The following is a 19,707-nucleotide window of genomic DNA, read 5'->3' on the forward strand; positions in this document are numbered from 1 at the left end:
TTTAGATTGTTAGAGGAAACCGTGCAACATTCTGATTGTTTTAAATTATATTTTGAGCATGAATCCACACTTTTGATCCAAGCTCATTACTTCTTGTTTGTGTGTGGTGAATATATTGATTGACTGCTAATTTATTTTTCGACAATTAAAAAAAAAAAAGAGTAGTTTGAAAAGTAATCTTATCTCAAGGTCCATTTACTAGATTATTTTTCTTGAGCTTTCAGTTGCATTTGGTAGAACACCTTAATATTAGCTTAAAGAGAGGTTTCTGGGATTGTGCAGTCATCAGTTGTAGGAAATCTGCAAGACAAAGTTGAAAGCTAAGGAGAAAATCTAATAAGATGACCTTGAATTTGTTTTTGTGGGTTTGTATTTGATGTGTGTATATATATATTTTTTCTTTCATTAAGTCAGATGGTGGTTACACCCAACTTGCCAAATCTAATATGTCTAGAAAAGATAAGCCACAGTCTTTGAATTGACTGAATTGAGTTGACTTTGTCTGCTTGTTTTTTATTGAAGCAGAAAGAGGTTGGGGTTTTCACCAGGCAAATGAAAGTTTGGGGATTTTTCCCCCAACACCACCACAGTTTGTTGTCAACTGGCTTTGTTTCAGCAGTTTGATTATCAGTCAGCTTTTTCTCAGGATTTTACCCACAGGGCTAAAGTAAAACTGAAAGTGAAAATATAAATTTTGCTTTTTATTAGATGTGAAGAAAAAGGACCAACATGTATGTAGACACAAGGCAAAATTATTTTACTCTGTATATGTTAATAAACCTATGAAATAAAATTGATGAGTGTACAAATATAAAAGATTTTGTTCATGAATTTCTGGCTTGATTTTGACAGTTTGACTCTGTAATCATTTCAGATTTTACTCAGATTCATCAAATCTTTTCATTTTAGTTTCACAAATTCCCGGTCAGATTTTGCCAGGTGCTTTGGTTTTTCTTTCCTTTGCCAAAGTCTTTGTTTTTTTTGTTGTTGTTTTGTTTTTTTATCCTCACAGACTGAAAAGTATTTTCGGTGGCTGGCTATCATCAGGTGAAATCAGTTACAAAGAGTGACTTGATTTCTAGTAAATTTCTGCAGCCAGCTGTAGTTTTATGGAAGATACCAGCTTGACCACTGTACAAACCCTGCCCCTTTACTCTCTGAGCTGTAGTCAAACTTGAAAAAGTGCAACACAATACTGCTACGACTAGCACATATTAAAAGTCATAAATAAGGTCATGTATTTTTATCTTTATTTATGGTTATGTATTTTTATATTTACTTAAAGTTACCGATTTTTATGCTTCACATAATTATTTGAAGCATAAAAAACAGACATGGATTTTTTCCTAATCTTTGAGTTTAAGAAATGTTTAGCTATACAAACAGCTCATCCTCTGCTACATTTTTAGTCTGTGGCTTTACTTGAGTAGCTTCACATGATTTAGTTTGGCTCTTCATACAACTGCTGTCTGAAACACTCCAATTTAGTTCCCTTTTTTTTAAATCCCTGCACTAAAAGCTCACTTTCATCTCATTGACCAGCATCTGGAAGCTTGCCGAGGGGCAGCATCCAGCACTTGTAAATTGTTAAACTACTTTCTGGATGTGCAGATAAAACATCAGCTATAGACTCAAAAAGACTCACATTTATGCATTTGTATCAAAGTATTTAAAATTTTGACCATTAAAATTTTGACCATCCATCATTTTAATATTTAATATACTGAATTCCAGAAAAAAATGTGTATATTATGCAAGCAAAATATGTTCTTCACTCAGCAGACTCTTTAATGATGACAGATGCTGGCCTAACCTTGACTTTCCTTCAAGCTCAACTTAACACCAGCAACAAGAAACCTTAAAACATCAAATCTACGTGTGCACAGTGTCATTATAATTGTTTTCCAAGAATAAAAGGACTAGACTTGAAGCAGGGTGTATTAGTATGCAGTGTTGTGATTCTTGCTTTAAATGGAGGGGATCAGTGAAGCGATTTTAGAATAAGACCCTGGTCTGTTTGTGGTTCTGTTGCTCTGATTGCTTTAAAGAGAGGCAATTACTCACCTGGCAACACCAGCACACAAAACTGATTCTACTATTTGTCTGAGCGAGTCTGTGAATGTGTGTTCCTGCATCCAGGCTCATTTTCCCAAACATTTCACCAGCGGGATAGAGTTTCTCACAAAGACTCCCACCTCTCTTGTCTCAGCTCCAGTTTTGTTTTTTTGTTTTTTTTTAAAAGAGGTTCGTCCACAAACTCGATGATTAACTTGTCAAGACTGAAGCACGCACTGAGTAGCTTCAGCTTTGCTTTACTCGTATTTGTTTGAAGGTGTGTCTTTCTAACATAGATGTGCGTTTGTATTACTTTAATATTCGTTTAGTGATGAATTTGTCACATTGTTGTAGGGAGGGTGTCCATCTGTAGGTCACTGAAATCTCTTAACAAATCACTGTAAGTGTTTACAGGAGGAGCAGAAGACACAAATGCAGTAAACCCCTAAATCCAAAGCGCTCACAAGGAAACACTTCCTACAAGAGGCTGGCAAAGGGCAAAAATCCAAAAACAGGGAAAGGTCATACATGAGGAAAAAATTAAACAAAAAGAAGAAAGCGTCTGGAAAGTAAGGAGACAATGTACCAAGTGAGAAGTGGAAAGCTAGTAGTGTATGTAGTTGATTGGCTAACTGAACACAGGCGATGCTCTCTGTGGAACCCGAGATAAACTTTTCTCAACAGTAAGGTGAGCGTTTTAAGCGATGGCCAATGACAGTGTAGGATACCACTGATCGAGACCCAATCTGTCATTAAATACATTAGAGCTTTAAAGCTGTATTTTTTCTGCTGACCACTAGGGGCAGTTGCAGAAAGAAGTGATTGTACAGAAGTCTGTGGAGGAGCAGGCCTTCAGCTTCTTCGCTTTGGCGCCTCAGTAAACACTTTCTTAGGGAGTTTACGGTCTCAGTCACTAATTTGTAGTGTTGTTGAATCTAACATGGGGTTTACTTTGGAAATGATGGTCACTATTAGGGTCAAAAGGGACAATAAAGCATAATCATTATAGCTCCTGACTGCTACGAGGAGGTGCAAAAGGGTGGATGCTGTGTTTGCAGTGGCTTGTGGAGGTAGGACCTCATCAGCCCTCACAGAAGTTTATTTCTACACATTTGAAATTAGAAGAAATGTTACTGTCATAACACCTTCTATATAAAAACATGATGAAAATTGTCAGGAAAAAATCCCTTACCCCCAAAACGCCCCCAAAAAATAGAAATCCAAAGGTTGTAAGAAACTGAGGATTTTTCTCATAATTGTCATGTCCTATTCAATGAGACTTTAATGCAGTGATTTAAACCATAAACTCTTCAAATAAATGACAGTCTGGAGTACTCTAATTTATCCACAGACCTCTGTACACGTTTTGTAACCTAAAGAGTCTCCCCCTGTAAAAGCAGGTAAATTCAGAAAATCCAGTCATATTTTATATATTTATGGCAGAATAAATGAGCCTTAAGTAGCAATGAACTACCAAAGGTAAACTCACTGAAAAAAGCTGTCACCCAGTGTGCTGCTTAACACTGATATGATGTGTTTTTATTTATTTTTCATAAATAAACATAACCATGAGAAGGGAAGCCTGACTGTTTGCCAAGGGAGGGGCTGTTTGAGCTTATCTGAGCTGCACACACGCACGCACCAGAGACAGCGCTTTTCCTTTCACCTGAGTAAACACGCATGCGCAGCGTTCGGGATCCCTACCTCCTTTTTCCTCTCTCCCTGCTTCTGTCAGTCCAGAACTTGGCTGCAAGCAGCACCCTTCATGTGGATGCGACCGGGATCAGTTGACATCGCTTTGCTGTATATTTGGACATTTTTTAAACGGGACTTTTGTATAGGAGCCGCAGCGCCGCTGAGTACGCGCAGTAGGGTGAGTTATATTAACAGAAAACTAACCGCTGGTTTATAACTAACTAAATTGATTTTAGTTTGCCAGAAATGTAACTTCAGAGCTGAATATAAGTTATCTGACAGACTAACGAGCTGTTTAATAGGGGGGGCGCTTTGCGCTAACCAGACTACATGCAAATTTCTGTAAATTCTTGGATCAACACAAACAGCCAGCGGCGTAATATTCCTATAATGATTAATTAAGTGGTGTTCAAACTTGACAGTGTTCCGGCATGGTTCATGTGATACTCACACTGACATTAATGTTTTAATCTGATATATTCACACCTTCACACCAATCATTTGGAGCAGGTGTAAAACTGTGTGAATAGCAGCTTTCCATTAAAATACATGTTACCTCACAGGGAAGTCAAAGTCCTGCACAGTTACGGTGTCCTGTGCCTTCACAGAGACGCCGTAACTGTGCTGCACACACATTGTTCAGTCAGCTGATGAAATGTGGAAAAATGCAGACCTGTTATTGAAACGGAGCTTTCCCCCCTCAGGCTGTTCATCCTGTGTTTTAAATGCAGGGTTCATTAAATGTAATCCTCCCACCTTAGCATTAAACTGGGCTGCTTGTGACCTTAAATTAAAACGACCCCCGGTTTCGAGGTATACCGGTGGCTGGTGAGATTCTTTGGACTGAGCTTTTATTGGGGTTTCCCGGTATTCTGCTGTGCAGTGAGATTTCTGGAATATTCATTATGTTTGTGCTTTTAGTATCCTTGATAAGTTGATTGTTGGTCTACTGCCTTTGCTGTGGTTTTGGTGCAGTATTTAGAGTGTTTTCTGCAGTGTACTTGTGGTGCTTATGTCCCATAATATTTCTATAATGGTAATTTAGTGACAGTGAGGTTAAAGTGCTGCTGTTTCTTAGGATAAATATGCTCGGATACAAGAATACTTTAGCCCCACTTCAGTACTTCTAGTAGATCCAAAACAGTCATTGTTGCAGTCATAGCTGCTGTGACAGATTGGTGCTTGTTGGTGCTTTTCCATGAGTGCTGTCACACTTTAATACAGTGAAATGCAGTCTGCTGTGGCTCTGGCTGCTTTCATTAATCATTAAACTGTTTTTTGTGTGATTAATTGTCTAGAACATGCCTTCAGATCCTTTTTTGTCCTTCATTCGATGGTTTTCTCTGAGGAAATAGACAAACTCAGCAGCGCATGTTTTAAATATATATCAAAAATGTTCATTTTTATACCTGCTTCTAAATCATTGCCTATCACATCAATACATCTACCAAGCACTGGTATATAAAGAAAACCTCTTCAATTTATATATTAATACAAAAAATGAAACAGAAAAATCAGTTTTTAAGTCTTTGGTTGATATCTTTATTTTTTTAAACAACTATGTTACTTTTAGTTTATCCACTTTTTATAAGATTTCAGTAAACCAGACTACATTCAGAAATCTGTGAATTTAATCTTTTGTTATATAACAGCTTGTGCCACCTGATTTTTGACCTTGCTTTACACTAAACGGAGTCTTCTAATAATATTCAAAATAGAAGGTTTATTTTTATTTTGTAAGATTGTCTGTTTTTCTTTTGGTATTTATTGTGGTCTGAATTAAATGGTACCACTTCTAATAAACGAGCTTCGTCTTTTTAGGAGATACGTTTCAGTATGCTTCCGTTTAATTTGCTGCTTAGCGGTGCACACAGAATACAGCTTTGATTTATTTTGGATTCAGCACAGTCTCATGGTCAGATCTGCACCCTTGAAACCACCAAGCAGTTTTAAAATGTGTCAGAAAGTTTCTTTGAATCTCTAAGAACCTGTCCAACCTCTGTGTGATTACTGTACACACATCATTAATGTGAAGGTGCAGGGCTGTGAAAAAGGATTTGTTAGCTTCTCATTTCTTGGCTTTTAATATTAAACAAAAATGAGTAGTAAATACAAATGACGATTTCCTTTATTGGGGGAAAAATGATCCAAACCTACCTGATGGTAGGTGATGATCTAAAATATTTAAGTAAAAAAATATGCACAAACATAACAAATCAATAGATTTAATTCACAGCACTGTGCATTACATCCTGTCTTGTCCTTTTATCTGGATAATTTGTGTGCAGCAGACAAACAGCTGGTTCTCTGACCGAGCCTCCCCGCAGACTGTGGCCAGGCCTCGTTGCTCTCTCTGCGGGTTATGCGTTCCGCCTGACCCCCTGACCTGCCCGGAGCTCCGGTGACGACACCACCGGGTGACATTTAACAAACGGGTTTCTGTTTGTCACCGTATGTCCCCGTCACCGTGGTAACCCCAGAGACGAGGGATGCTCAGCCAGCTCTTTGCTTTGCTTGACCCTCCCCGACTGTAAAACACAGCGGTAAAGCTCTTCCTCAGATAAAGAAAGCAACCATCAGCCCATCAGCAGAGCCGTGAAAGAGATTCTCTTTTGTTAAAGCGTTTTTTTCTATTGCTTTGTTTTTGTTTTTGGCACAACGGAGCTCAAACCCACAGCCAGAAGTGGAGCGTTTTTCATGCTAATGCTCTTTAAAAGCAGCTCAGATTCCTTTCCGAGACTGATCAGTGTGGGGGGTCCTTCTTCACCACCCCTCACAGCCATACAGACAAACACATGTGTTTACTGTTGTTTCCCGGCTCAATGAGACAGAGGCCTTCTGCTCATCAGCAGGTTTTACTGGGGTTTCCACGGTGACTAAGAGCGAGTCTTTGTGGCAGGTCTGCTGCGCGCTCTGAAATCATTTGTGTCCTGTTTTATAGTAACTGATCACTTCTCCTGTTGTAATGCCATTAGCTTGTTAATTGGATGTTGGACAAGTAAGGGGGATCATTTCTAAAACTGTGTTGGTGGTTTCTGTGTTACATGTACTGGTAATTCTTTTGCAGATTCTTGAATGGTTTACATATTTATGGATGCTTTTTCAGTTAAACTTTTGGTTATTTATTGGATGCTAGCAGCGATGTGTTTGTGATGTTTGAGGACTTTATTTCTAAAGAGAGAGTAGCACTGTGTTTGCAGGGCGACGATGGCGGGAACACAACATATAAGGAAACCAAGGGAATTTATATTTATAATTTGTTATCATATAAGTGTATATATACATGCATCATTATAGATTTATGGTTAGTGTCCAAGTATTTAAAAGTGGTTTCAGTGAAAAATGATGGTTCATTTTTACGAGTACATTCTTGGACAGTTTGTTCTTCTACTTCTGAAACACTTCCTCAACACTTTTGGACTCGGTGGTTTCAGGAGGGCTTCAAATTCTCTTCTTCCACCCTGAACCTCATATATTTAGTGTGACAGCGCAGTCCGCCGACCTGCTGCTGTAATCCTCAAACTGAGGCGTTAGATCTGTCAGTGCTGGAGAAAGTGTGGGAGCTAATCTGTCAGACTGCTGAGCAACAACCAGCCATCCTGTAAACCTACAGAAATCACAGGAGGGAGGACAAATACGTATGTATTTAAAGCCTGCTGTGACTCACATGTTGCAGTCTGGAGCAGTTTCCCCTCCATTTTCTGTTTAATTTAGCCCTCAGAGCTGTGGCAACAGCTTCACAATGATGCTGTCAGCTTGCTCATCACACTGTACCAACAGCCTGTAATTATCTCAATATGTTTTTCTTTTTTTATCTCTGCGATTGTCATTACATCGGCTGCTTCAGGCACACAGGCACGCAGAGCCGAGAGGAATTTGGCTTTCTTTAATAATCAGAAACAACTCTGTGCCTACAAATTAAACCTATTTATATTGCGTTTTTTAGCAAGTGAATTTGTTCAATTTGCACATTAAAGGTGTGTTTAAAAAATAATAATTGCAGAGGCATCCATAAAAGTTTCTCTGAGGAAGAATTTAGTTAATCAGTATAAATCTGAAATGGCGAACAGCAGCTGGAGTACAAAGACAAATAAAGACAGCCTATATAATAGGCTAACTTTTTATAGATGTTATAATTAGAAAGGCTATAATTGTGAAAGCTGCTTTTTAATTATTTGTCAGTAAAATCAGGAGTTTTGTAGGTAAACAAAACTGTAACATTATGCATTTAAATCACCTGAAAATGACGCAACAGCAGAGATGATCAAACATCTAGTGATTTAAAAAAAAAAATGTTAACATCAATTACTAATAAAATAAAGAAATAAACACATACATAAGCTGTCAGTTTGTGCACAAATAACAAATAATGCAACAATCTAATTAAAAATATCAATAAAATCAAGTTAAATCAGACGATCTCGCTGGATTCAGAATTAGCACCAAGCAAACGTGGTTAGCATAACATAAACAGGCTTGTGTACAGTAAATTGCATTATTGAACAATTGCACGAATGTGAAAATGTGGGGAAAAGTCATCTGTGATGGTGCTATGATCCACTCTTCGAGCAAAACATGGAGTGAAACCAGAAGAGATGGCCTGTATAAATGCATCACCTGCAGAAACTCAGGCAGACGTGCAGATTTTCATGTGCAGACATTCGGCTTTATTGGAAACTCTCTGAGCTCTGCCTCGGTGTCAAACCACCGGGGGATTAGAGCGCCTTATTTGTCGCGGTTCCTTCAGCAAACCAGCACTTATTTTGTCCATTCTCACAAACACTTCACATTAAGATGTCAGTGAGATATTTTTTTCCACAGAATAGCTGAAAAAACAAAAAAATCTTTTGCGTTTTGGAACAAAATAACCCTCAACATGACAACGCTGACGGCACTGAGCTGAAAGAAAGTCTCGGCCCTGATATTAAAGTCTCGCCTGCCTTTTTTCTGAGATCTGTGTCAGACTGGAACTACATCCCTGCACATTTACTGGCCTTAAACTCTTATCCAGTTTGACAGAGTTGGAAATGTTCTGTCCTTCATCAGTCGCGCACATTCGCCATGTTTAAGGTTATTAATTTGTTTGTTTGTGTCCATCGATCCAGATCGACTTCCTCCCCCTATAATCACACAGGACACTTAGTTGGTTTGCTTCTCTGCTGTTTATTAGAACAACTAGAGGATGTTTTCACTACTTCACCCTGAAACATAAGGGCCTAGCATGACTGTGTTAAGCTAACAGTGTTACAGCAACAGTGCTAACCACTGTTGCCCAAGCTAGTATGACTGGGACAGCATGGTGGAGCAGTGGTTAGCACTGCTTGCTCTGTGGTCAGCACCCCCCAGAAAGAAGGTCCTGGGCTCTTTCTGTGTGGAGTTTACAGGTTGTCACCGTGTTAGCGTGGGTTCTTTCCAAGTACGCCGGCTTCCTCCCACACTCCAAAGACATGTTGTTAGTCAAGTTAGGTTAATTGGCGATTCTAATTTACCCATAGGTGTGAATGTGAGTGTGAATGGTTGTCTGTCTCTCTGTGTTAGCCCTGCAACAGAATAGCCACCTGTCCAGAGGGTACCCTGCCTCTTGCCCTATGGTAGCTGGGATGGGCTCTAAGGATAAGCGGGTGAATGCATGGATGGAAAACAAAGGAATTTTCTACAAATGCAATTATATGTATCAACACTGAAACATTCATTAAAGTTAGGCTAACCTTAAAAAAGTAAACAATATATCAGTACAACTGTACTTCCAGTTAGTATCTGTGGAAAAGCTAAAATCTAGGATTGGATAAGTGGAAGAGAATGAATGGATGGATTAACATGACTGCTGACTGTATCCAGCGAGCAGTGGTTTTGAGAGCTACCTTTATAAGAGACACACTTAAGGTGTGGAGCTTGTTTCACATGTTCATAAAGTTTACAGTCGCTGCAGTGAGTTAAACAGCTCAGTGTGCAGCGTGTGGCTGTTATCTGAACGCAGCTGCATGAACCTGACTGTTACGTCCCCCCCACCATGGCGGAGGCAAGGTTAGGAAGGAGACAGCAACACTGGACAACCACAATCAATGAAGGAGGAAGACCACAGAACAGTTAAGTATCAGGCAGGATTTATTGGGTGCTTGCCTGGATAGTCAAATTTAACAACAGTAAAGAGGTGGGGGAGGAGGACTGGGCGGTTGATCCAAATCAAAGAAAGTAATAAAACAAAAAGAGGTCAGTAGCTTCCAGGGCCTAGCCTAACTGAAAGAAAAATGCAAAACAAAAGGCCTACCTAGCTACTCGATAAAAGTCAGTGAAAACATACAAGGGTGGCATCAACCGCATAACCTAGTGTGACTAACAGAGTAAAATCTACAACCAGTGTATAGGGTACCCCGGCTTACCTGTCCAGCCTCCCACCACACACAACATAAAGATGCCTGTTCGCAAATGTTTGTCAAAGCAGAAGCCAGCAGCCACCAGCTGGCCAGGGAGCGGCTCATTTGTAGTGTTTCTTGGAGTGTGATTGGCCAACTGAGCCCAGTCCAGCCAATAGACACCTGCCAATCAACTTCGAACTGGCCAATCAGGGGAGGCCTGATGCCTGAAAGATGAATAGAACACAAAACAGTACAAAAGCAAAGCCACACCCCTTGGCACGTAACACTCTCACCCTTCAAAAACCAAACTTAGGGTTTGGTGACCTCTCTAAACAGCACGGGAGAGTGCGTCTGCTACAATGTTTTCTGAACCTTTTTTGTGATGGATTTTGAGGGTATAATTCTGAATAATCAGTGATCAACGCATAAGCCGCTGGTTGTGATTATACATCTTGGAGAGGAAAACTAAAGGGTTGTGATCTGTGAATACTTGGACTGACCTCTGACCTGACTCTGTATAAACTTCAAAATGTTGCAAGGCCCACAACAAAGCAAGGGTCTCCTTTTCAATGGTAGAATACCTGAGCTGGTGTTTGTCAAACTTCCGAGAGAAGTAACTCACAGGATGGTCAATGCCCTGGGTATCCTCCTGGAGAAGCACCGCTCCCGCCCCAACTGCGCTGGCATCTATTTCCAGTTTGAATGGTAAAGAGAAGTTAGGAGCAGACAAAACAGGGGTGCAACAAAGTAAGCCCTTAAGGCTTTCGAAAGCCTGCTGACAACTCCCAGACCAAATAAATGGCTTTGAGGGGCTGGTTAAATCAGTGAGAGGAGCAGCAACAGAAGAGAAATTTTTACAAAACAGTCGGTAATATCCTATCATCCCAAGGAACCGCCGCAGTTCTCTCCTGGTGGTTGGTTGGGGGAACTCCCTAATCGCAATGACTTTGGCATCTGCAGGGCGCACTTGCCCTAGACCAACTTGCTGGCCAAGGTAGAGGACACTGCCTCTAGCGAAATCACATTTGGCAAGGTTCAAAGTGAGAGACGCACTGTCTAGGCTAATGAAGACTTCTTTTAATGTAGCTATGTGGGTGGACCAGTCACTGCTATACACAACAATGTCATCTAAGTATGCTCGGCAGTTAGGGATGTTTCCCAACACTTTGTTAACCAGTCTCTGACTGGTTCAACCTCCTGTTTTATGATTTCCCTCTTTGCAGGACTAACCCGATAAGCGCGCTGTTTGATTGGTGTAGGGTTAGTGAGCACCACATCATGTTTTATGACAGTGGTTTGAGATGGGATATCACTGAACAGAGATGGGAATCCCGATATGAGTGTTATAATATCATTGCTCTGTTCAGCAGGAAGGTGGGACAGGTATCGTGTTAGGGTTGACAATATCACAGAATTACCTAGTCGAGCACTTTGAGGCTCAGCACCTCGTAACACCAACCCATCTTCATCTGGAGTAATCTCCACCTTGGTCACCGAAGCCATCGGAGACGTAACCACTTGCTCTTGGACCACAGATGGCACAGCTGAAGGTTCACGAGAGTTGTACAGCTTCATCATGTTGACATGACACACCCGAGTGGGACGTCTGCGATCCGGGGTCTGAATAATGTAGTTAGTCTTGCTGAGTTTTCTCTCTACAACATAAGGACCAGAGAACCTAACGGAGAGAGAGGAGCCGGGCACCGGAAGGAGAAGGAGCACTCTGTCACCTGGCAGAAATGAACGGTCAACAGCCCGCTGATCAAAGTGTCTCTTCATTTTCGCTTGTGACGTGGCTAATACGTTCCTGGTTAAGGAATAAGCCCTCTTCAACCTGTCATTCAGTGTCTTGACGTACTCTGGAAGGCTTTTGGTGTTGTCAACCGGTGTAGCCAGCCTCTCTTTAAAAACCTTCAAAGGACCCCTCATCTCACGCCCAAACACAAGCTCACTGGGACTAAATCCCAGAGATTCTTGGGTTGCTTCCCGACAGGCAAATAAAACAAGTGGAACACTTTCATCCCAGTCCCGTTGGGAACTATAACAGTGTTTCCTTAACATAGACTTCAAAGTCTGATGAAACCTCTCTAGTGCCCCCTGACTTTCAGGATGGTAAGAACTCGAGGTTATGTGTTCAATGCCTAATGTTTTCAGGGCTTGGGCAAACACTCTAGACTTAAAGTTAGTGCCTTGGTCTGTTTGCACAACCTTAGGCAGATCAAAGGTTGAAAAGAATCTCAACAGTGCTTTGACAACAATCTGAGCTGTTATTCTCCGTAGTGGGATTGCCTCGGGAAACCTGGTCGAAACGCACATGATCGTCAACAGAAACTGGTTTCCAGTTTTAGCTTTAGGTAGAGGCCCCACACAGTCAACAATCACTTTTTGAAATGGCTCCTCTACTACTGGGATAGGACAGAGAGGAGCGGGGGGGATTACTTGGTTTGGCTTGCCGGTCATTTGGCATACATGGCAAGTACGGCAGTATTGAACATCAGATTTCAGTCCGGGCCAGAAGAAATGTTTCAGAATTCTGGTGTATGTTTTATTAACCCCCAAATGTCCTGACCATTGATGGTCATGTGCTAAGGACAGTACCTGGGTACGATAAGCAGTAGGTACCACCACCTGATATACTGCAGACCAGTCAGCGTCTTCCGAGACCTCACTTGTCCATCTGCGCATCAGAAGACCTTTGTCAGAGAAGTAAGCCAGCTTTTTCCCTTTGGCATCCTGTTGACTGAGAGTGGAGGAATGACACTTGGACAGGGTTATATCATTTTTCTGTGCAATAATGAACTCCTCTCGGGAGACTGGCAAATCCAGAACTGGTTGTTTTTTGTCGGCAGGTGGAACTGTGGCCTGAACCTTAGATCCAGAGGTAAAGTTAATCACATCACCAACGGGATCTGACCTCATGAAGGAATCGGCCAAGTCAGGACCATACTTTTTTGTCTGGGCCCTCGTAACTACACAAGCTGGAAAGATGGCAGGCTGGTCTTGGGCTGAGTCAGAATCCCGGCTCAGCTCGGGTCTGTCTAACACTTCAGGAATGGGTATGACCTTGCCTCCAGCAAGGTCATTACCTAGGATGAAGTCAATGCCTGGTATGGGCAACGCAGAACGAATAGCCACTTTAACAACTCCGCTGACTAATGAAGACTGAATGTGGATAGTGTGCAAAGGGGCAGATACAAATCCGAGTTCTACTCCCTGGACAATAACACTGGACTGGCAAAATGACTCCTCAGAAAACGGTAAGACGTTTTCTCTAATGATGGACTGAGAGGCCCCTGTATCTCTCAGTATTTTTACTGGTTGTTGATCATTTGGATTCCCAGTCAGCGAAACCACTCCCTCTAGAATGAATGGTTTGAAACAGGGGTCAGGGTGGTTAGTGTTTGGTTGAAATGCCCTCCCAGTCTCTGTGGCTTTAATCAATCCCACCCCTTTTGGTTGTGAGGATAGTTGCTGTTTACGCTTTAATGCCTGACATTCTGCGATGAGATGACCCCTCTTGTGGCAATAAAAGCATTCACGCTCACCGTGGGGAGGCGAGAGCCCCCTCATTGGCCTCACTGGCCTCGCAGCAGAGCAACTAGACTCAAGCCGTGCTGAGCGCATGGCTGTGGGCCTATCTGGATGGGAAACAGGGGTAAAAACATTCTTATGAGTTAGCACAAACTCATCGGCCAACACAGCTGCTTTGGACATGGACGTCACCTTCTGTTCGTTTAAGAACATTATGAGCCTCTCAGGTAATGAATTTTTAAAATCCTCCAGTAGCATTAACTCACGCAGCGACTCATACTCATCCCCAACTCCGTTAGCAGCGCACCATTTATCAAAAAGAGCCCCTTTTTCATGTGCAAACTCCACATATGTTTGACTGCTAGACTTCTTATGGTTCCTAAATTTCTGCCTGTAGGCCTCAGGTACCAGTTCGTAGGCACGTACAATTGTTTCCTTCAACACGTCGTATTTCATGCTTTGCTCTAGCGAAAGTGAAGCTACTACCTCCTGAGCTTTGCCCACTAATTTACACTGAAGTAATATGGGCCACATGTCTCTTGGCCATTTCAGAGCAGTAGCCACCTTTTCAAAAGCGTTGAAGTACGAATCTACCTCAGTCTCACGCAAGGTAGGTACTAGGGCAATATGTTTGCTAACGTTAAAACTTTCCAGGGAGACTTTCGGGATTTCTTTAGTGGCATCTGTTTTCTGTCCTGATGACACCCTCAGTGCTTCTACTTCAAGCTGCTTTAACCTGACTTCCTTTTCAGCTTCTATCTCCAGCCTACGGACCTCCAGCCGGAGATCATAATCCGCTTTACGCACCTTATCCTTCTCTTGTGCCTCCAACTGTAAACGCAGTAAGCGAACCTTAAGCTTTGCATCACTGCTAGATGTTTGGGATTCTGGAGTGAAAGGCTTAAAGCGAGGCAGAGTTTGGGGAGCCGCATCAGAGTTAACTTGGGCACCCGGAGGTGTAGCAGGCAGCGCTTGCTCATCAGTTCTCTCTGGAGAAGCTAGATCAGCAGAGGCACCAGGGGAAACTGAAGGGTCCTGAGAAGGCACCCCAGCATGAACAGGGCTGATTAAAATCCCCAACTCGAATAATCCCTCCAACAAAGCCTGCTTAATATCCTTCTTCACTCCATACTTTGGTACGGAAAGGTTATACTGGGCAGCAATACTCAACAGGTCGTCTTTGCGACACAAGTCAACTTTGTCAACGCTAGGGTGACTAACAAAACCAGGCAGGTCGAAACTCATCTCCGGCTGATACTATGAAACGTAGACACCCTAAAATCACGGCACCGTCCTCATTAATACAGGTTGTCCACCACATACAACGATCCCGGACGAGCCCCCACTTGTGTTACGTCCCCCCCACCATGGCGGAGGCAAGGTTAGGAAGGAGACAGCAACACTGGACAACCACAATCAATGAAGGAGGAAGACCACAGAACAGTTAAGTATCAGGCAGGATTTATTGGGTGCTTGCCTGGATAGTCAAATTTAACAACAGTAAAGAGGTGGGGGAGGAGGACTGGGCGGTTGATCCAAATCAAAGAAAGTAATAAAACAAAAAGAGGTCAGTAGCTTCCAGGGCCTAGCCTAACTGAAAGAAAAATGCAAAACAAAAGGCCTACCTAGCTACTCGATAAAAGTCAGTGAAAACATACAAGGGTGGCATCAACCGCATAACCTAGTGTGACTAACAGAGTAAAATCTACAACCAGTGTATAGGGTACCCCGGCTTACCTGTCCAGCCTCCCACCACACACAACATAAAGATGCCTGTTCGCAAATGTTTGTCAAAGCAGAAGCCAGCAGCCACCAGCTGGCCAGGGAGCGGCTCATTTGTAGTGTTCCTTGGAGTGTGATTGGCCAACTGAGCCCAGTCCAGCCAATAGACACCTGCCAATCAACTTCGAACTGGCCAATCAGGGGAGGCCTGATGCCTGAAAGATGAATAGAACACAAAACAGAGTACAAAAGCAAAGCCACACCCCTTGGCACGTAACACTGACAGACAACAAAGTTTAATTTGATATTTTAATCAAAGGATGTTGGAGACAGTGACGCTCTGGCGTCCATCCTGATGATCTCGGTGTCATCATCTGCTGGTTATTAATATCTTGTTAAATGGCATGAGTCACTGTGAATTAGTCACCACCAGCACTGTGTGTGTGTGTGTGTGTGTGTGTGTGTGTGTGTGTGTGTGTCTGAGCGTTTTAGTTCATGTTATTTGTTCAGTTAAATGTTTGCATGCTCTCTTTCTTTTGTTCATCTGTTCTGTGACAGAGGGGAGGTCAGATGAATTTGTGTAAATATTTGTCACACCATTATTTTGCAGACAGGTTTGTGGGAACTTTTGTGTGTCTTTGTGTATCTGTGTTTTACCGTAGACTTGCACTGCCGTTTAGGCCTCCCAGCTTGGCTGCATGTCTTTTCCAATGTAAATCAGTGACTCTCATTCAGAAGTCATAGTGGGAACTGTTATGATGAGGCGTTATTGCAGAAGTCATTTAGTGTTTTATTACCTCACTTCAAGTATAAACTGCAGTCTCTTAACATTCTCAAAGACGCCCCATGCGTAGGCACAGCAGCAGGCCAACAGCTGTCAGCAAATCCACTTTCAGATCCCAGACTTTAAAACGAGAAGAACAAGTTGAGGTGCCTTTAATGTCGGCTCCAACACCACTGCACTCAACAAGTGTTTAGTGGTCTAAGTGGATCCTCAAATCCTTAAATGTTCTAAAACCCCCCAAATTATGAATGAGGTCTGGTGTTGTTTAATCAACGTCTGTTGGATCACAGAAAGGGACAGCAGGGATACCTCAGCATATCATAGAGCATAACAATGAAACTCCCAGCCAATGAAGGAGGCCGGGAGTTTGCTCCCAGAGAGATTTCTGCGTCTCCTTTGTTTGACTGTGACACTGAGCAGCCTTTAAAGTTTCACTGCTCTCATGCAGCTGCCACGCCAGAATTAAACAGCAGCTCTGAGAGTGGAAGAACAAACACAAACTCACGAGCTTAAAGACGTACTACAACATATACAATATACTTGATCTGTAGTTCTTTGTGGATCTTTCACCTCCCCTCTGATGATTTCTTTGACTGGAGTAGGCGGGGCTCCTCAGTCCATTTAGACCAGAAGAAGAAATAATGCATCACATGAAAGGCAGGCCCGTCTTTTGTGAGCACGCTCAGAGCCTGGTGCAGGAAGCCTGGGGTAGCGAGAAGCTCTGTTGTGGTGCTCAGCTGTGCCCGGCCGTGTCGAGCTTTATAGTACACACAAGATTGCAAACACAGTAGTCTATGTTTGCCTCACGGGCACTAACATGACCACACTAGACTCTTTAAATACAGACGCAAGTACTCTTAAATTGTACTTGAATCTAAAATTGTCAAAATTGTGAATGAAGTCTGGTGCAGTTTCATGGACACTCAGAGTTGAGACAAAGTCCAGCTGGAAGACTTGCTGCTTAAATGATGAGTTTAAGTTTCCAGTGTGTGACCAGTGAGGTTAATTGTTACCCACATCCAGATCGCCCCGTTCCACCAGCTCTCTGCTTATTATTCACTCAGACGTCGTCTCTGTACTCTGATGTGACCAAAGCAGCGAGTTACTCGTCGGGAAATCATTAGATGAAGAAAAAAAGGAGGAGGAGAGATTTTTCATGGTGGATCAGAGTCTCTGTCAGTTACTCATTCACACTTTGTCTGAGCCGAGCTCTCTCTCTCTGCTTCGGTATTGAGGTCAAGCCGACTCTACTGGAATCTGGAGCAAATGCTGGATGTATGGAAAGATCATAAGTGGGTCAGCCCAAAAAGGCAAACTAAGAAGGAGTGTGCAGCCACTAGAAGGGTTTTCTGAATGAGTGCGCTTCACTCACGCAGTGGATCTCCCAGCTTTCGATAGCACCTGGGGCCATTGGTGCGGATTTAAAGTAAGGCTTTTTATAGCCATTATTAAATAACCATTACACAGGCTGACTCAGGTTCATGTTCCCCAGAGGATGAGCCCCATACTGACCTTTCTCCAGTGCCACGATGGGGTTCACACTTGTGATTTTTATTCAAATAAATTTGTATATAACACATTTAGACACTAAATGTAAATCGGGGGATGCTTTCATCACTCAGATCACCTCCTGCACAACTTATTAATCTTCTTGTTTATTTATTTATTTTGTTCCTGGATTTATTTTTGGCTCGTTTTTTGTGTTCTTTTAAATTTACATTTTTCAGTTTGTTTCATTTTGTGAGTGATTTGTTTCTCTGTTTGTATTTTATATTTATGACTCTTTTATTGTTGTTATTTGATTACTTTGTTGCTGTTTTTGTTTATTTTCAGTTATATTGTCACCTTGTTGCTATTTTTATGTCTCATTTGTTTATTTGTTTTTTAAAATATATCTGTGGATAATTTGTGTCTCTTTGTGGCTGTTTTTCTTTTTTGTTTCTTAGCAGCCTTTTTCCATGTTTTTGTCTCTGTACATTTAGTTTTTCTTTTTGTAGCTGTTTGAGGATTGTTGTTGCTGTTTTTCTGCATGTTTTACTATCACAGTCAGCTATTGGTACCTGCCATGGTGACCTATGTTTGTTTATTTGTGACATTTTACTTTTTATGGGTGATTTTGTGTCTCTTTGTGGTTGTTTTGATCAGCTGTATGTCTTTTTTCTTTATGTGCACTTTTTTGTTTTAATTGTTTTCATTTTTTTAAAATCGGCTTGTGGCTGTTTTTTATCCATTTGTCTGAATCTTCTTCTTCTTTTTGTGCATTGCTGTTTTTGTGTCTGTCTTTGAGGTATTATACTATTTGTTGGGCTATGCTAACGCTTTGTGGTCTTTAAGTCACATTGTTTCTGTGATTTTTATTTTTTTGTGAATATTTTCTGCTACCTTTTGGGTAGTTTGTGTTCATTTATTGCTTTTTGTGTCTATTTGTTAATGTTTTCTGTGTCATTGTTAAACATTTTGGGTTTTTTGGTCATTTTGCATCTGTTTGTAGCTTTTTTGTGGACTGTTGTAGTTCTTTGCATGTTGCTATATTTCCTGTTTGTAGTTTCCTGTTCTTGTTACTGTAGTTGGTCTTTATGGCTTTTTAATGCCACGTTAAAGTCATGTTTTTGTTTTGTTGTCATCCATTTACATTTTGCGTTTTTTCCGCGCTTTCTTTATCTCTGGAGCTGTTCTGCTCTTATTTTTGTTGATTTGTGTGAGTGTGGCCATTCTTGTTTGTACTTTTGTGGCTCCTCCTCTACCGCACAACCCCATTGTCCAATTAGAAACCTTCATGAGAACCAGGTCAACAGTTTGGCATTTTTGCATTTTGAGTTATGTGATTGGACCTCATCATCACTCACATTTTAAATCAACTGCCTGAAACTGTTTAAAGAGAGAAAGTTGTCAAAATGTTTTGTTTGTGGTCCTTTGAGGATGAAGAGATGCGAGAGAAAAAAACAGATCTCAGGGTGTTCAGGAGAAAAGGATAATGTATGTGTAGTTTTAACACACGTGCACATCGTGACCTAAATGTGTTCTCTGCCAAGTATACAAACTGTCATTGTTTGTGTTACCATGACAATCAGCAATACTATGACTAGTTGCACAGCCGTGCATGCCGACCCAAACCCTCATGCTTCTGCAACTGAAAAACACTAACGACACCAAATAAGTAAAGCAAAGCCAGCACATCACGTTTTTACTGGAAAGTTTGCTGCTCACAGCAACATTAGTTTCTTAATAATTTTTGTTCATTTGTGGGTTTCATTTATTTGATTTTATTACATTTATAAAATGTTATTAGATTTAATTTATTAAAATTAATAAATATATTTTCATTTGTTACATTTTTAATAAAATAATAATCGAAATATAAATGTTTTTAAAATACAAGATATGCTCTAGGAAAACAAATAAAACAAACAAACAACTAACTTAATATCCCGAGAGATTAAAAAAAATATTTTTCTCATTTTTGACTAATTGTAAACATTTACACACAATCAACATAAATGAAATTTGGCTGAAAAACAATGTTGTGAGATTAACTTACGTAACACACTCATCTCTAATTCAACA

At 41.2% G+C, this 19,707-nt stretch overlaps 1 protein-coding gene across 1 annotated transcript in view; it reads left to right on the forward strand.

Annotated features, from left to right (window-relative positions):
* The first annotated feature begins 3,711 nt into the window (after positions 1-3,711).
* The window catches only part of LOC147334769 (uncharacterized), a 38,006-nt gene continuing 22,010 nt past the window's right edge, over positions 3,712-19,707 (forward strand). Inside the window, exon 1 of the mRNA XM_086274929.1 lies at positions 3,712-3,928. The gene's annotated coding sequence lies outside the window, so the exon portion shown is untranslated. The remainder of the gene's footprint in view (positions 3,929-19,707) is intronic.

The sequence above is a fragment of the Aulonocara sp. 'chitande type north' Nkhata Bay genome, linkage group LG3 (genome assembly GCF_057382095.1).
Source record: "Aulonocara sp. 'chitande type north' Nkhata Bay isolate Kocher_YH1m ecotype deep benthic linkage group LG3, A_spYH_male_GT1.1, whole genome shotgun sequence".
Classification (NCBI taxonomy): domain Eukaryota; kingdom Metazoa; phylum Chordata; class Actinopteri; order Cichliformes; family Cichlidae; genus Aulonocara; species Aulonocara sp. 'chitande type north' Nkhata Bay.